This window comes from Chionomys nivalis, chromosome 17 (assembly GCF_950005125.1).
Source record: "Chionomys nivalis chromosome 17, mChiNiv1.1, whole genome shotgun sequence".
Taxonomy (NCBI): Eukaryota; Metazoa; Chordata; class Mammalia; order Rodentia; family Cricetidae; genus Chionomys; species Chionomys nivalis.
In genome coordinates, this window is record NC_080102.1 from 15,733,106 (window position 1) to 15,745,574 (window position 12,469).

Consider the following 12,469-nt stretch of genomic DNA (forward strand, 5'->3'; position numbering starts at 1 on the left):
ACTAACTTCTACAATAATTTCAGATATCTAAGAATTCAGGGAAAGCAGGTAGCAAATAAAAGGTACTGTCACAGAAAAAAGGTCAAGGTTGTGGCGTTGTCCATAGACCTTTATCAAAAAAAAAAAAAAACTCAACTAACGATAACTAACATATAAGCTAAACGAGTTTTGTTAGTCAGAAGAACTGGCAGCTGGTAGCTAAGAGGATGGGCAGGGAAAAGCACTTAACGGGTGAGTCTGAGCACCTGAGCTTGAGCCCTACAAACCACAGCAGAGACAATGAACTGATTCCTGAAAGATAGCCTGCTATGCCAGGTCTGTACACACATGCCATGGTATGTATACCCCCACATACACATAATGTAGACACACTTAAAGTAATAACAGTCAATAGAAACAAAAATCAAAGACAACAGCTTCATATTCCAGTTTGAGAATAGAGTAATATTTAAATAGCACACCACACACACACATATATGAGAGAGTCAGTGTTATAACATAGATGAGTGTATATGTATATATGTATATGTGTATGTGTATGATTATATATATGCTTAATATGTTTATGTAAAATAATTCCATATAGTTAGTTGAAGTCCCCAAACAAAGCAGACAGCATTTACTGAATCCTCTGAGTTCCCAAAGCACCTTGGTGTTAAGTATTATCATTTCCTCATTGCACAAATGAGGAAATAGGAGTTAATAAGTTGCCCAAGGTTACACATTGTAAACAGAGAGCGTCATCTAATGTGTGCCCACAGTCCTACTGCTCTTTATCCTACCCCAAAGCCAACTTGCATTTGATAATGAAACACTGGCAGTGAGCTCACCTGCAAACACAATGAAGGTCAAGATGTGGGCAGACTATTGACTGTGGGGTGTGGACCAGTATGAGACCCCAAGGCAGCCGCTTGGTCACAGCTCTTCAGTTGAGCATGACCTCTTGAATAAAGGCTACAGTGGGAAGCAAGGGGAATTGTTAGTGCATAATAAGCAAACATGTGTGCTAAGATTTGGGGAGCCTATTCCTTAATTGTTTCTAGCACTGAAATGTTGAGTTTGAGATATCTGATACTCCGCTGATGATGCCCACTAAGAGCAAAGAGGCAGGATTGGAGCTCAGAGAGAAAGATACTGAGAGTTGTAGCTTGGGACACTGAAAGGGAAATGTTCAAGGTGAGGGAATGCACAGAGAATGGGAGAGTATTCAGAAGGTGGAAGAAACAGAACATTCTGCCCAAGATCAGTGCGTGATTTATTCAAAACATTCTTTACCCTTCTGACTGATTTAGTATCTTGTATAAACATACATTTGTTTTAAAGGTGCACCTGTATGACTATTCTGCAAGCTGTCTATATCAGGAACACCACTTGTGTTCCTGATGCCCACAGAAGCCAGAAGAAATCACTGAATGCTCAGAAACCAGAGTTGCCAATTGATCTGAACTACCATGTAGATTCTGGAAACTCAAAACTCAGTCTTTTGCAAGAGCAACAAATGTTCTTAACAATCGAACCATCTGTCTAGTCCAATAAAAGTCTTTCTTCCCAATAAAATGTTATTTGATTAACTGTAAGTAATTACAAATTATAAATAAGTAAACAAAAAGATTTGCTGATTTTTTAAGATAATTGATTTTTAACTCATTTTAATCCATATGACTGTATATTTTGTGCGTCTGTTGCTCAAGATTAGCATCTCCTTTGTCTCTTGTCTCTCCTGAGTCCCTGCTACACATGTTTGTTAGCTGTCATAGGGCTGCACATCCCTTCTACATTCTATATAGCCCAAAATTTGTGAATAAAATTTTATTCTTTCTTTCCTAATCTCTAAGGTTTGATTTCTACCCTCAGTGCTCTGGCTAGGGCTTCCAGTGCAATGCTGGGTGAAAGTATTGGAAATAGACATCCTGGTCCTCATGTTAAGAGAAAGCAACACATACTAAATTAATTAACACATAGTATATCAATTAGAGTCAAGCAAACCCATCTTTAAATGATGAGTACCAATTTTGTGAATCACTGTATATGTGTGTGCGTGCGCGCATGTGTAGAACTTGTGTTAGCTTTATGCAAGAAGGTAGAAACTATCCCTCTACTTGTTAAAAAAAAAACTGTGCTGTTCTTTTGTGTATTTATGAGTGTTTTGCTGCATGTATGTTCTGCTCCACCCTGTGTATGACTTGTGCCTGCTAAGGTGAGAGGAGGGTACTGGATCCCCTGAAGCTGAAGTTTTAGACAGTTGTGAGTTGCTGTGTGGGCACTGTGTGCATGTGTCTATATGTTTTCCTCCCATCTTGCCCTCCTCTTAAGCAATCTTGTTACTGTTTTATCTGGTCAGCTTTTTCCTTGTGACTCTAAAGCCTCCTATATGGCAAGTAACTTATCAACCTCTAGTGTGTACCCCAGGCCCCTGAAGTTCTCACTTTTGACTTTTTGATTTTTTTCTGTTGTTTTCATCTTTTATATTATTTCCTTACTCCTTTCTTTGGTTTAATTTTACCTAGATACAAGTGATTGAAACTTAAGTCATTTGGTCATTTCTTTTGTAATACTGAGCTTTTGAAATGATAAATTTCAATATGCATCCTGCTTTAACCACAGCACATTATTTTTATGCCATGATATTATCATTCCATTCAAAATTTATTTCTAGTTCCTTTTATTTTTCTTCCTTTATTTACATATTATTTAAAATGTTACTTTCTCAATTTCTGAAATATGAAACTTTTATAAATATCTGATTTTTCACTAACTTCTAAATTAATTTTGTTGAGTTTATTGTTATGCTTTCTGCCTTTAATAATAAGTTTCACTGCTGATACAGTAATGCAGATCAAGAGGAATTGAAAAAGCATAACAACTGATTTATTGGGAGCAAAGCAACTCCGGGGTGGGTTCTCTGGTCTCAGAGAATGAGGCCAGAAATGTCGTGCACCTGAGCTAAGGCAGAGAGGTTTTACAGATTGTGGGTAATGGGTGATGACATGTCCACAAGCTGCATTTGTGCCCAAGTGTGGTCAAAAGCTGAGCACTTAGGCGGGGAATTGAGTTGGTGGCACCTTCAGGGAAGGAAGCTGCAAACGTCACCAAGAATGCTGAACTGAAGGCTTTGGACCTTTCCTTTGTTTAGAGACTCTCTGCGCAGTTTCAACCAGAAAGACTGGCCAGGAAGAGGAATCTTCCTACCTTTGTTCCCTTAGCACTGGGTTTCCAGGCACCCAATGACATGGCAAACTTGTATGTGAATACTGGAATTCCAAACTCAGATCTTCACGTTGACATACCAGGTGCTTTACCCACTGATCTCCTCAGCTCTCTGTTTCCCTTTTAATAATTCACCCTTTTAAATTTATTATAAAGACCATGAAGTATGATCTCATTTATTATCCTCATAATCCATGTTAATGTGTCAAACACTGAAAAGACAATGGTGAGGATTTTCATCTAGAACCTACAGAGGGAGCACAGTCACCACGGGGAGTTAGCCAGGAGAAGCCTATTTCAGACCTTTGAGTTTTAAATTGGAAGCTAATAAGTTGATATTGAGTTAGATCACTGAATTTTTTGTGCCGTGTTACAGGAGCAGTTAGACCCTGATATGTTTTCTCTACCATCTTCAGCACTGACTTATTCCCATAATATCTTGGCACACATAACATACTACAATCTTTCCAAACTCAGTCCAGATGGGCATGTTAATTTTTATTGGCTTAATTACTTGTAACTCCCAATTACAAGGTGCCTTGAGGCAGAAATATTTTTTAAATGAGTTATTCTTAAAAAGTAGGATGGGGGAAAGATATGTGTTTGTATGTGTATTGGGAAGTACTAAGATCAATTATTAACAAGTATAATTTATTCTGTTAATGAACATCTTTAATGGATATAATTTCAAATAATCAGAAGATACCTGTGGTGGTTTGAATAGGTATGGCCTCCAGAGACATGTATGTGAATTCCTGGCCCATGGGCAGTAGCACTATCAGGAGGTGTGGCCTTGTTGGAGTAGGTGTTGACTTGTTAGAGGAATTGTGCCACTGTGGGGGTAGGCTTTGAGGTCTCATATGTTCAAACTATTCCCAGTGTGGAACACAGTTCACTTTCTTTTGCCTGTGGATCACGATGTAGAACTCTCAGCTCCTTCTCCAGCATGATACCTGCCTTCATAACACGTTTCTCACCATGATAATAATGGACAAAATCTCTGAACTCTAATGCAACCCCAATTAAATGTTTTTCTTTATAAAAGTTGGCATGATCATGGTGTCTCTTCACAGCAATAGAAACCCTAACTGAGATGAAAGTACCTATCATCATTCATTTTTTTTTTAAGAATTAGGTTATAATTGACATTGTGAGACAGTTGCTGTGTTATCTCAACCACTCTTCAGGCAAATCTAAACCATATCAGGTGCCTTCTTCCCACTTATACAAAACACCCATCCCAGTCCCTCTATGTTAGACTCTAATATTTATTGGGGCACCTGCTTGAAGCTGTCCCTGCTCTGAAAATATCTGAAGAGTATCCCAGTGACATTTATCTATTGCTACTCTTCAGAACTTACACTGACCTTTTTTTTTTTTCCAGTAGTTGTTCACATCTTCATTCACTCAGCCTCATGGATAAAAATGAATTTGAAGGAAGAGATTTTCTAGTCTTTGGTTCCCAATGACACGGAGGGTGGTAAAGCACATGAACGTGATCCAATACTGCTTTATATACGTTAGGTATTTTTACTTCCTTGTATCAAGCATAGGTAATGCTTCACCAAGAATGCAGACTAACTGGTTTGATTAGTTTTGTGTACTTTATAAAATGTAATGGAAAGAAACTGAAGGCAAATGGTTTTTTTTTAATTTTGGTTTTATGAAAGTCTACATGTCAGACGCTTCTGTTAAAAATTGAAAACACATTAAATACCAATTCTTTCATTTAGAAAAATAAAGGGAACTTTATGGTCTTAAAGTAGGACTTTGTTGTGATAATACAAACCCTCATCTAACTACACAAATATTTTTATTAGCCAGATATTTCATTTGGCTCATATAGCTTTTTGTAACAGCTTAGTCTTGGAGCTTAAATTTTCTCACACATTTGTATTCCAAGAATATTTTATAAGGTTATATTACAGTGATTTTTCCATTTTCATGTAAATTTGAGAACCTGGTATACAAAGAAAGGAAATTCTTTTTGGCATGATTATTGCTGTCTTTCTTAATTTTCTTGATAAATCCCTGCCCTGTGTGGCCAATATGTATGGAGGGCCTATGATATTCACTTTCCTGAGGTAAAAGTCATATAAAAAGCGTAAGTCACCATCACTATTCACCTTGAAACTTATTAAAAAGAAACTGTTAGAGATTGCTGAACAATCATTTTTTAAGATCTCAGAATTAGCATATTTCATTTGTTTAGTTTCCTTTCATTATTGAGACATGATCATGATCTGTTACCAAGGGCACCTGGGCTCCAATGTGTCACCTTTCTGCCTTTGACTTCTGCATGGGCGTTTCAATTACTAAGAGTTTAATTACTTTATTTATGCATTCATTCTTTTAGTTTTGTTTATTTGGTGGTGATAGGGATATGTGCACATCAGTGTAGTGCCTATAAAGGCCAAAAGAGGACACTAGATCTCCTGGTGGTAGAATTGCAGGTTCTATGAGCCTCACAATCTGAATTTGGGGATCTGAACTCAGGTCCTCTGCAAGAGAGTACAGATTCTATTATGGCTATTCTTGATTGTCAATGTGTCTACACCTGCATTAACTAAAACCCACATGTCTAGGCACATGTTTGAGAGATTTTTTTTTTCTTAATTAAACCATTTAAAGTGGGAAGACCCACTTCTAACCCAGATTGTTTAGGTGGGAAGATCCACATTTAACTCACATTTTGTTGGCAGCCTATATAAAGGACATGGAAGAACGAATCTTGCGCTCTCATTGCTTGTTTGCTCTCACTGTTGCTACCAAGCCTATTCCTTCACTGACATTAGAGCCTACATCTTAGACATTCTGCTGTATACTGGAGATTAACTGAAACATCCAGCCTTGTGAACTGAACAACTATTGAATCCTTGGACCTTCTGTTGATAGACAGCCATCGTTGGACTAGATGGACCACAGCCTGTAAGCCATTCTACTAAGTCACACACACGCACACACAGGCAATATACACATATATGTGTGCATATGCGTGTGTATATGTGTACACATATATTCATTCTGTAAGTTCTTCTAAAGAATCCTGAGTAATACAGGTTCTTAACTGATGAACCATCTCTGCACCTGGATATTTAATTTTAACTGATTTTCTTTCTTTTTTTTTTTTTTTTTTAAGAAACTCACTATGGCCGGGTGGTCGTGGTGCACACCTTTAATCCCAGCACTCGGGAAGCAGAGGCAGGCGGATCTCTGAGTTCGAGGCCAGCCTGGGCTAAAAGAGCTAGTTCCAAGACAGGCTCCAAAGCTACAGAGAAACCCTGTCGAGAGAGAGAGAGAGAGAGAGAGAGAGAGAGAGAGAGAGAGCCTCGATATGTAGCACAGTCTGACTTTAAACTCATTATCTTCCTGCCATGGCCTCACTAAATCTTGGAATTACAGGCATGTGGCACCTCACCCAGCTAAACTTTTAAGTGACTTTTAGGGATACTTATGCATTTTAGTACTTTCAAAACAATAATCCTCCCCACAGTTAAAGACCATAGTTAAATCAGACTCACTTTAAGCAAGGGAAAATCTTATCCACTTTTGGCCAAAGCCATGTTAGTATAAGTCCAAATTTGTCATCCCTAAATCACACTCAATACTATACAATCTGGAACAGATGTTCACCCTCCTTTCACATGGCCAGGATCCCTGTAAGTTTAATTTTAAATGTACTTAGTGGGTTTCTCACATAGTTGACACTCTGTTAGGAATCATCAGTATTAACCGTGAAGCAATCTGCTCTTAAACCAAGAGCTCAGTCTTGTGACAGAACACAGTTACCATTTGCCAATGAATAGATAGTTCGCATAGCTTACTAGTACACTTTCCTTTTATTTATTACTTGTTTTGAAAATGCAAGAAAAAAGCTAATGCCGTATAAATTCCAAATGATGACCTTCAAATAGATCTTGTTCTCAGGAACAATCCCTCAACAGTCACCATGGCCCTGCTGCGACCACTGTTTATTCTAACCACACTGGGCGTATCAGCTGAACACAGCGACTTACAGTCGCTGAGGGAATTACAGCTCTGAATTATTTCCCATTAGGTCTTGCACCTCCATTATTAAGCCACCCTGTGAGCTCATGTCTGTTTTATAAGGATTTGGATTAGATGTTTAGGATGGCAAAGAGAGGCATTAAATGCCATTGACTTTATCAGTTTGGCTGCTGTAGGAGTAATTCGGAACCTGATACAAATGCATTAGCTATATCCAAGTACAGCACTGAACCTGTGAGGAAATACATAGCTAAAAGAGAATCTTCGAGTGTTTGAATAGTAACTGATGAAGGCCCATGAAGAATTATCAAGGATACTCCAAGGAAAATAGTTCCATCTGCTAATTTTACTAAGATGGTTTTAACTAAGAACATCTCTGCAGTTTCTTCTTAGAATGCAGTATCTTGGTTTTCCCACAGGAATCTCAAATTTGGCATGTTCTAAGAAAAACTGCTTCCAGGTTCCTTTTTCACACTTCTGCCCATCTCTTCATTTACCTGATTAGCAAACCATAGCAATTCAAATGTCTGGCTCAGTTGTGGTTCAAATATTCTTGTTCTGTTCTTACACACACACACTGCCAGCAACCCTTTATAATGATTATATTTCATCTCCAAGTCCTGATAATACACACACACTCTCTCTGTCTCTCTCTCTTTCTGTCTCTCTCTCTCTGTGTGTGTGTGTGTGTGTGTGTGTGTGTGCATGCATGCCTGACACAAATTACCACTGTTCTTTTCCTGGAGAAACAGCCTTCTGGTCTGATACCCTCAGCTCTTGTCCCGTTCCTAATTCGTACACCATAACAAAGTATCCTAAAAAACATATTGGTATCAGTTACCTGATTTTATTCTGTTTCAAAGTGTGATGCTAATTTCCCATTACACTTGGAACAAACTCAGCCACCTGTAAGCCTGGTCTACAGTACTTTGTTGATTTGACCATCCACTCAGGGTCACTTCCTGCCTTCACACTGCTGACTCTATTTATTTTTATTTTAGGAATTTATATTGTTTTTATTGAGTTACATATTTTTCTCTGCTCCTCTCCCCTTCTACCCTCTCTCATTATTCCCATTTACCCAGGAGATCTTGTCTTTTTCTACTTCCCATGTATATTAGATTCATGCAAGTCTCTCTTACGGTCCTCATTATTGTCTAGGTTCTCTGGGATTGTAAATTGTAGGCTTTTTTCTTTGCTTTATGTCTAAAAGCCACTTATGGGTAAGTACATATGATAATTGTCTTTCTGGGTCTGGGTTACCTCACTCAATATGATGTTTTCTAGATCCATCCATTTTCCCACAATTTTCAAGATGTCATTATTTTTTCTGCTGTGTACTACTCCATTGTGAAAAGGTACCACATTTTCTTTATCCATTCTTCAGTTGAAGGACATTTAAATTATTTCCAGGTTCTGGTTATGACAAACAATGCTGCTAAGAACATAGTTTAGCACATGTCCTTGTTGTAAAACTGAGCATCCTTTGGATATATACCCAAAAAATTGGTACTGGTGGTTCTTAGGTAGGTGGTTTCCTAATTTTTTGAGAAATCTCCATACTGATATCCAAATATGTGTACCAGTTTGCACTTCCACCAGCAATGGAAGGATGTTGTAAGAGACTTCCTGTTCATCCTGACTGCCCAGAACCAAAATCACCACACAGAAACTGTATTAATTAAAACACTGCTTGGCCCATTAGCTCTAGCTTCTTAACAGCTAACTCTTACAACTTAATTTAACCCATCTCTATTAATCTGTGTATTGCCACGAGGCTGTGGCTCACGGGGTAAAGTTCTGGCTTCTGTCTCTGGCGGAGCTACATGGCCTCTCCCTGACTCCACCTTCTTTTTTTCAGCATTCAGTTTATTTTCCCCTGCCGAGCTCTACTCTGCCATATCATACAGACCAAGGCAGTTTCTTTATTCATTAGCCAATGAAAGCAACACCTAGAAAGAAGGACCTGTCATATCAGAGGAGTGTTCCCTTCACCCCACATCCTCTCCAGAATAAGTCATCACCAGTGTTTTTTATCTTGGCCATTCTGAAAATGTAAGATAGAAACTCAGAATTGTTTTGATTTGCATTTCTCTGATAGCTAAGATGTTGAGCATTCCTTAGGTGACTTTCAGCTATTTTAGTTTCCTTTGTTAAGAGTTTTCTGTTTAGGTCTGTACCCCATTTCTTATTGGATTATTTGCCTTTTTGAATTTCTTGCCTTCTTTGTAATTTTGGATATCAGCTCTCTGTCCCTTTGCTTTACAGAAGCTTCTCAATTTCAGGAGGTCCCATTTATTAATAGTTTCTCTCAGTGTCTGTGCTATTGGGGCTATATTTAAGAAGTGGTCTCCTGTGCCAATGCATTCACGTGTACTTCCTACTTTTTCTTCTGTGAGGTTCAGTGTGGTTGTTTTTATGTTGAAGTCTTTGATCCATTTGGACTTGAGTTTTGTACATGGTGATAGATATGGATCTATTTTCATTCTTCTACATGTTGATATCCAGTTAAGCCAGCACCATTCATTAATGATGCTTTCTTTTTTCCATTTTATATTTTTTGTCAAGAAAATTTCTGAGTTCAAGGCCAGCCTGGTCTACATAGTGAGTTTCTAGACAGCCAGCACTACATAGAGAAAAATTATCTCAGGAAAAATTAAAGAAAAAAATTGCACAAAATTGTCTTCTACTCTTCACATGTGTTCCATGGCACACATGATAGATAGATAGATAGATAGATAGATAGATAGATAGATAGATAGATACATAGATACATAGATAGATACATAGATACATAGATAGATACATAGATAGATACATAGATACATAGATAGATACATAGATGCATAGATAGATACATAGATAGATACATGGATAGATACATAGATAGATACATAGATATACAGATAAAAAAGAAATGAATGGTTGCTCCTCTTGTTTTTCTTATATGCTTCTTTAAGAATTTTTATTCCCACTCCCTCCATATCTGCCTTTCATGACTCCCAAAGACGGGAACCCAGTCTATTCAATTGTACCTTTGAAATGTCTCATTTTGATTCATTCTTCCTTTCCATCCAATTGGCACTGCCCTACTTTGGGTCTTCAACTTCTTTGAGTAGCAATACAATGAAAATACAAAATTCTTCTAAAATAATCTGCTGCATCTAATGGTGCCTCTTTGAGCCACTAGTGATTTTCTCTCCTTGCAGCCATGGCTTTTAATAATTTCTAGTTCCTTTCCTTTAGGACAAAGTCCAAACAATATTTAAGACCTTGCATGGATTAGTCCAGTGTTATGGCTCACTCCTCCCATGCCATTATCTTCTCAATCTTGTATTTCCCTGAGGTCCTTCAACATACTCTGCTCTACTGTCTTTAAGGACTTTTCTTCTGCTGTGCCTTAGGGTAGTGAGTCCCTCTCTGATGAACTTGCCCCTGTTCTCTCTGTTCCTTGGAATCAAAGCTCTCATACTTTCATATCATAATCCCCTGCATTGTACTTGCACATCACAAAAAAATTAAAAAATATTTGTTCATTGACTTTTCAGATTAACTCTTGATCCACACTTTGGACCAAATGCTACTGAATCCTGGTAGGAATTGGGGGTGATGGGAAAAGACTAAGCTCCCAAGCATTCACACTAGTCAGTACCATTCTAAGAAGACAAATGAAAACTGCAAGTTACCTACCACCTACTTGTCAACAGAGGACTGGTAAACTTGCTATGCAGCTAAATGCTGTCAAAATTCTCCATTTCTTCTCTGCTGAAATGTGGTAGCTAGGCAACTTCATTAACATTTGGAGCCCAACCCACACAAATCTCATTCCAAGGCAAAGTGCCAAAACCAGATGGTTTCCATTGAGAGACACCCACCTCAAGGCCGGGAAGATGGGGTTGATGCTAGTGAGAAAAATTCTTCTAACTAAACACTCACAGCTCTGGTGTGGCACCGCTATCACTCTGTGACTGGAGAGAGTGTCCCTTTTGATAGGTGAAAGGCTTTTCTACATGAAGATGAGGTTAGTTATAAAGGTTATTAGGCTGAAAATATGAAGTGTATTTGGAAAGTTGACTGCCCATTTCACCATGGCAAATGAGGCAAAACCAATCGCTATAATGAGAGGACTTCTGAAAACATGGCAATCTTGCTCTTCTATTAGTCCAGTAACAACTCTAAAGTGACGTAATGAATCAAAGTTGTGCTCACACAGACTGAACTGAGAGGCCCAAAGAAACAACCCTGCACACAGTGAGTGGATGTTAGAAGCAGCTGCTAAGACAAGGCTATTCAGACTAGCTGCTCTTTTCCTTAATAGAGCACACCCAACAGAGAATTCTCTAAGCACCACTAAAATCATCATGATTGTATGCTAAATCTTAGACTTTGGTGGCTGCTGAATGCTGCCCTTCAACATTCTGTGGTATGTGTGTTTTGTTTTATTATTATTTGGGGCTTATAAATATGCATATGAAACCATATAAAGAAAATGCTAACTCTAGCCATTTCCTCATTCAAGTAGTACTCGTGCATAACTAAAACTTCCCAGTTGAGAAAGATGAGTCGGTATATTGAAATTGAATGACTAAAAACAATTTCTTGTTTTCTAGCTATTTATTCAGCAAACTAGGCAACCATATATTTTATTGTTTCTCCATTTTATTCCTTTATGACATTAAGAGATCATTCTAACTTTCTCCATTATTGAGTAATGCAGAAAAATATATTTCTGACAAGGTTGAATGCATTTTGTTTTTTCTCAAATTATCCAAAATTGAAACAAAAGTATTTTATTGTACCATATAATTATATTTTCTTTCTAGTAGATTTTCAGCCTAGTATTTTCTCAACAAAGCAGACATATAATTATAAAATTAATAAGTATATATTTTATATATTATATAATGATAATTTCTAAAAATGAGATAAAATACCAAATACTTAAATATTGGCTTGATGTTTTAAATACCCTTTCTGTCTTTTTCATGCAAAATGACACTCAATGCTTCTACTCTGGCCTATATATATACTCCAGCTGGTGGTAAAATAAATTTTGATGGATAGCTTGAGCAAACAACAGTAACTAATTTACTAGTCACTGAGGGATGTCTGTCACTTACCTAACAGCAGAATAAGATCCAAGAAAGTTTCAAGTCAATTAATTGAAAAACTGACTGAATTATGTTGGGCTTTGATTTCTAAACAATTCTCAAGAAGTTCGACCCAGGGCCAATTATGCAGCATCATGTCTGGA